Source organism: Sitophilus oryzae, unplaced genomic scaffold (genome assembly GCF_002938485.1).
Source record: "Sitophilus oryzae breed Bouriz unplaced genomic scaffold, Soryzae_2.0 scaffold_1203_pilon_pilon, whole genome shotgun sequence".
NCBI lineage: Eukaryota > Metazoa > Arthropoda > Insecta > Coleoptera > Curculionidae > Sitophilus > Sitophilus oryzae.
This window is the reverse complement of record NW_022145842.1, coordinates 797,691-804,363: the sequence shown is the minus strand read 5'-3', so window position 1 is coordinate 804,363 and position 6,673 is coordinate 797,691. Positions and strand designations below refer to the sequence as shown.

The following is a 6,673-nucleotide window of genomic DNA, read 5'->3' as shown; positions in this document are numbered from 1 at the left end:
TGTTATTTATTGTTGTTTGGTAATGGCTTTTGTTGATTTAATTTGTTAATTTTTGCCGATTTTTGCTGTTTGTTTTGTTGTTGTGTTTTAAAACTGTTTTGTGTGTGTATATGTGTTAAAAAATGAACCCAATTAATGACTTGGTGTGCAATTTATTGGAAACTCCCTTCAGACGGTGGACAGATGAAGATAAGAGGGATGTTTTATCTTTTATCTCAAAGGCGACCAACTGAAACTTTAACCATAAATTGCAAAAAAGGGTAATTATTGAGAAAACCGAAAATCGTCCGATTTTCGCCAAAATTGGTATACGCCCTATTTTCAGGTCGTAGATTACGAATCTGAACTTTTTTTCTTGGCGGTCTCTTACCGTTTTTCAGAAAAACGGAAAATAATTTCAATATTGAAGATAGAAAAATGTCCAAAATTTTACTGAAAAACTCTTTTCTTAACAAAATAACAAAGAAAATTGAGACCAGATGGAAATTTGATATTTCATATATCCTTCTTTCTCTCTCCTATATAATGAGAAAGACATTATATTCTAGACCTAATCTAGAAATTTGAAAATTTACAACGTTGCCATATCTTCTATTTTTTTGGGTGATTAGGCATTTTAAATAAATTACCTATTATGAGATCTGACAATAATAGTTAAATATACCTGCCTATATCCACAAAGTTACGCGGAAGAGTTTTGATTGCATTGGTTTCAACTTCTATGCGGAGGGTGTTGTAACAAAACTCTTATAAGGGGTTAGGGGTTCGCTCAAGTCAAAGAAAACTCTTCGAAAAACACTCCGAAAATTCTTTATTCTTGGTATCTAAAATACTATACATTTACTTAGCAGGGGGAAAATTTTATATATATAGTACAATCTTACCTATCAAGCCTTTCTACTAACTTTTAAAAGTACAGTTTTACACTTTATGGCCACAGGATAATAAAATGAATACAATAAGAATAGTTGTTGAATAATAATCTTTTATTGTTATATTATACCAAAAAAAGATTAACCCCCTCCGCAAAGAGGTTATATAAAGACTATTTATAACCACGAAGTTGCACGAAAGAGTTTTGATTGCATTGGTTTCAACTTCTTTGCGGAGGGGGTTAATTTTTTTTTGGGATAATACAACAACAAAAGATTAACACCTTCCGCATGGAAGTTGTAACCAATGCAATCAAAACTCGTTCGTGCAACTTCGTGGTTATAAATAGTCAGATCTCGTTGGTAAAATAGCAGTTATGGAAAGGAGCCGTTCTTCTGGCGACCGCCTTTCGTAATCCCAGAATGAGCGAAAAAAACACGCTGAATTTAGGTTTAGCATTGGCAACGTTGCTTTAAATGCCAGAAACACATAACCCAACATTTTCACACTGTTTACAAATTTATTTTAGCAAATTTTCCACTTTTATGCATAGAATTGGTTAAAAAAGTAACACAAAATAGCAAAAACATCATTGTTTATTGAATACCTAACAAAATATGTGCTAGAAAACCTTAAAAATATGAGAAATTAAGAAAAATTTGACGTTGAAATAAATTTTCGTTTTTCTGAAAAATGGTAAGAGACCGCCAGAAAAAAAGATTCGTAATCTACGACCTCAAAATAGGGTGTATACCAATTTTGGTGAAAATCGGACGATTTCCAGTTTTCCCAATAATTACCCAAAAAAGAAATAAGAAAAAGTGGTAAATCTTATAATATTAAATTTAAGTCTTCCTGGTTTTCTGATTTTAATTGGCTATGAAGTAGTATGGTTTTACAAAAAATATTTTGTTGGTTGTGTTTACTATTTTCTAATAAACATGGCATTTGGAATAAAGAAGTGTTCACTGATTTCGTAAATATAACAAGATCTTTGCATGAACACGGGGATTCTGCAGAATATTTAAAATGCCAGTTAATGCTAAGAAATTAAAAAACAAATCAAAATACAATAGCCGATGCTTTAGAAAAAAGCGTTAGACTCTATTTAATGAAAATTGTTCGTTTAAATAGGCTTTAATAAATATAATTAATTAAATGACGATATTACTGATAAGTTTGCATCAATAAAGAACAGAAAAATTGAGATAATTTACAAAAGTGAGTAAGGTTAGTAATACGAGTATAAATAAGTCAAATTTATTTTGGTTAATATTGCTTAGTAAACATTAATGTAATAATAATTAATGTAATAATTCAATAATAAATGAATTGAAAAAATTCTATTTGTTTGTCAAAAAACATAACTTGTGATAATATATTTTTTATATTATCATAGAGGGAGAAATTGTTGAAAAAAATATTGTAGAGAGAGAAAAAGCTTAAAAATACAGCGGTTTTTAAACCTAGGCATCTTTCATTTTTTTAAATTTTCAAAATCGAATAACACACGGACAATAAAAACGACGAAGAAAAAATATATTCCTTTAATGCAGATGTCCAGATCTACCAGCCCTAAAAATGTTTGCACTTATTTAAGACTCACCCTATATAGTAAATCCCATTTTTTTGCCGAGTCCTCTAATAAACATTCAAGTAATTATTTCTATACCTAATACAGGCAATAATTGAATTTATTAGCAGGATGAATTATAGATTTATTATTTTTTATTGATTTTTAAAGAAAGTAAATGTTTTTTTAAATGACAATATTATGTTATGCGATCAACTACCATAACGGCAAATCCTAAAAGTCTCTTGTTATCTTTTACATAATGTAGAAATTTGGGTTAGGATACTTTTATTTTATTTGAAGCCTTATCGCCATTGAAAACACTTTGTATAATATATAATTTTAAATTTTATCAGTAATAGACGAATACCGTGATAGATGATCAAAAAAACGGCGTCCAGTTGGCTTGGAAATGACATTCCCCTTAATTCCCCAATTTTATACAGGGTGGCGCACATATCTTCCCACATAAAATATTTTGTTTCTACAGGGTTGTTCACCACATACGACACGGAGTATTGTAGCTAAACGACTAGATTTTTACAAATTGTAAGTTCTGGGTTCGTTGAAGGACTATGAGAGCTACAATTTAAAAATATTTTTACAAGATACAGAGTGTCCCAAATAAATAAAAAATATCAAAGTTGTACTTTTTTAAACGGAACACCCTATATATTATTACATTTTTAGTTTCTACGATTAAAATAAAGGTAAATTTGATTAAGGTTTATTACACTTAAACCTTACCGTTTTTGAAATATTTTCAATTTTGTGAAACTGCAGTATAAATTTTAGGGCTTCATTTCTCCGAGGGTATCAAAGTTTTTAATACTAAATATTTACTGAAGTTTATTTATTGATCAGTTATTGTGTTGCAATAATAAAAACTTTACTACCTTATACAGAGTGTCTAAAAATTTATTTTAAATAATTACTAGTTTTAAACGGCAATAACTTGTTTAATTTAAATGGAACACCCTGTATATTTTATGAGAATCAGATGCACAATTTAATTGTCTATCAAATTGTATTATACCATTTTTTACCTATCTCTTCAAGTTTCCGTAGAAAATGCATTTTCTTGTAATTTAGAACTCATTTATCAATATACCCATGGAATACTGACATTTTAGATTATTTTTAAAGATGTACTAAATTTTTAAAGAGTACAGATACTAATATTGTCGATATAGTTCGTTTATTTCATTAAAAAACATAAAAAATTGTTTAAATATTTGTTAAAGAGGACCAATTAATATGATTCCAGTATTCAAACTACATTAATTGACTGTTTGCGTTGATTAATAATAATTGCTCCAAATACTAAAAAACTGAATTATGTATGTATATTAGACAGTGTGGTAAAAAGTAACACCTTAAAAATGATATTTAATTTTTTGACAAATGCTTATTTATAACAATAGAGACGTTCATTTTCATAACTTATTATTATATTGATTTCTGATTCAAATCCACACTTATTTAGAATAATTTATTTACGAACACAATTAAGTATGTAGTTAATTAGTATTTGGGCGGAAATACTGGTGGTATATTTAATTAATGGTATACTCTTTTACAAAGATTTAAATAGTTTTCTTTTTGCATATAAATGGGCTAGTAATATTATCGTTTTACTAAAAACGATAATATTACTAGCCTGTACATTTTGTACATTTGTTGTTTTAAAAACAATATAAAATGTCAATATTCCATGGGTATATTGATAAATGAGGTCTAAATTATAAGAAAATGCATTTTCTACGAAAACTTGAAGGAATAGGTAAGAACCACGGTATAATACAATTTGATAGACAATTAAATTGTGCATCGGATTCTCATAAAATATACAGGGTGTTCTATTTAAATTAAATAAGTTATTGCCGTTTAAAGCTAGTAATTATTTAAAATAAATTTTTAGACACTCTGTATACAGTAGTATAATTTTTATTATTGCAACACAATAACTGATCAATAAATAAACTTCAGTAAATATTTAGTATTAAAAACTTTGATATCCTCGGAGAAATGAAGCCTTAAAATTTATACTGCAATTTCGCAAAATTGAAAATATCTCATAAACGGTGCGGTTTAAGTGTGATAAACCCTGATCAAATTTATCTTTATTTTAATCGTAGAAACTAAAAATGTAATAATATACAGGGTGTTCTATTTAAAAAAATACAACTTTGATATTTTTTATTTATTTGGGACACTCTGTATCTTGTAAAAATATTTTTAAATTTTAGGTCTAATAGTCCTTCAACGAACCCAAAACTTACGTTTGTAAAAATCTAATCGTTTAGCTACAATACTCTGTGTCGTATGTGGTGAACAACCCTCTATATCTTTCCGTTTTTGTATAATTAACCGAAGCGAATAAGGTGCGCTACCCGATATACCGGGTGCGTCTCAACAGTGACTCACCCTATAACTTTTTTATTTTTTTAGTTAAAAAAACGAGATTTGGTATGTTAGTATATGACATAAATTAGGATTGAGTGACGTATTCACTTGTTTTTAGTCACTTCTTGTTTCACTGGAAACGACTACAACTTTTGATTTTTAAATAGCACCCTCGGTATTTTTTTTACTTTATTCGGTAGAAAATGACATTCTGAATAGAATGACATCATATCATATGTCAATTTTGACATTTTTGCATATGGTTTATTTAAAATTATATCTTGCGGTTTGCAACGAAAATTTCACTCGAAATACCAAGTGTGTGGTATCAAATTATTCGTAAAAAAATGCTTGTTCCAAATATACTAATGAGCCACCCTCGTTCCATTTGAAAAAATTGAGTTATGATTAAAAATACGATTTGAGCATTTTCTAACTGGCCTGGACAAGACACTAAAAACTTTAGACGATCAAATCTATTTTACCATGGCTTCTTGATTAAGAATTAGTATTTTTAACATAGCACTCTAGATTGAATTTTAAAATACGATTTTTTATTAAGCGGGAATGTCAAAAGTTGACATATGATATTATGTCATTCTATTCAGAATATAATTTTTTATCAAATAAAATATAAAAATATCGAGGGAGCCATTTAAAAATCAAAAGTTGTAGTCATTTCCGGTGAAACAGGAGGTGACCAAAAACAGTTGAATACGTCGATCAATCCTAATTTATGTCATCTACTAACATACCAAATCTCGTTTTTTATCTGAAAAAATAAAAAAGTTATAGGGGGTCAGCCACTTTTGAGATGCACCCGGTATAAAATGACGAAATGAATCTTCATTTCATTACCATCGCTGACGCCGTTTTTTTGTTCGATGAAATTGTAGCATCTTGTCCAACATACGGTATGGATTTAGACAAAAACGCATCATTAGAGAAATATGCAAAGTTAATCACGCACCTCATGCTAAGTCATTTTTTGAAAATCTTCACATACTAACTGTACCGTCCGCACATTTACAATGCCTCCTATGTGACACCGATTGCTCATTTCCACCACGTAGGAATTGCACTGCAGCAAAATGCACTTTAATCCCTCATCGGGCAAGGCGATCACGTGTGCGTTAAAGCTGGGTAAATATTCGTACAGTGCAAAAAGAGTACATGACAATATGTTTCTGTTTTTCATTCTAGAATTTTTTCTAAAACGTAGACACGCAAAAAAACTTCTTGTGGAAGTGTACCATTTTCATTTATTGATAAAATATTGTAAAATATAGCAAGATTTAAAAAGTACCTACTCGGCAATTGGCAAGAACGGTAAACTAATAGGATTGCTCATCCTCATAAGACTTACGTTCGCCTTTTCCCGCACTTCAGCTGACAGTCATTGTAGTCCTTGTCAAGCTAGTGTATATTATTGGTTGCCTATGGTAAACTAATAAAAATAACAGCTAAGAAATGTTAAGTTGATTATTTTGTCGATTTTAAATGTGAAAAATGTGTTTTAAAGTTTTTAGAGCTATAGAGTTTATAAGTACGTTCATTTTGTATTGTGGATTGTGACTAAGTGCTTACTAAGTGCCTACGATATTGTTTATTAATTATTTTAAAGCAAAATATGGAAGTACTCTAAAAGAATGCCTGCAAAAGGTGATGCTGGGAACTGCTGTTCTTAAAAATGCGAATATTTAATACGATTTATAGAGCTAATTTTCTATACTGCGTACATATAAGGTGTTTAAATAAATAAACTAAGTAATGAATGTTTTGCATACGACAACCAATAATACACACACTATCATGACAAGG

The 6,673-nt window shown here is 29.3% G+C and overlaps 1 long non-coding RNA gene across 1 annotated transcript; it reads right to left on the bottom strand.

Moving 5' to 3' along the window:
* Positions 1-794: 794 nt before the first annotated feature.
* On the bottom strand, positions 795-973 carry LOC115891926. The gene is made up of 2 exons (XR_004051941.1): positions 885-973; positions 795-832 (listed from the first exon to the last, which is right to left on the bottom strand). It is a non-coding gene; the product is annotated as an uncharacterized LOC115891926 (long non-coding RNA).
* Between the last annotated feature and the right edge of the window lie 5,700 nt (positions 974-6,673).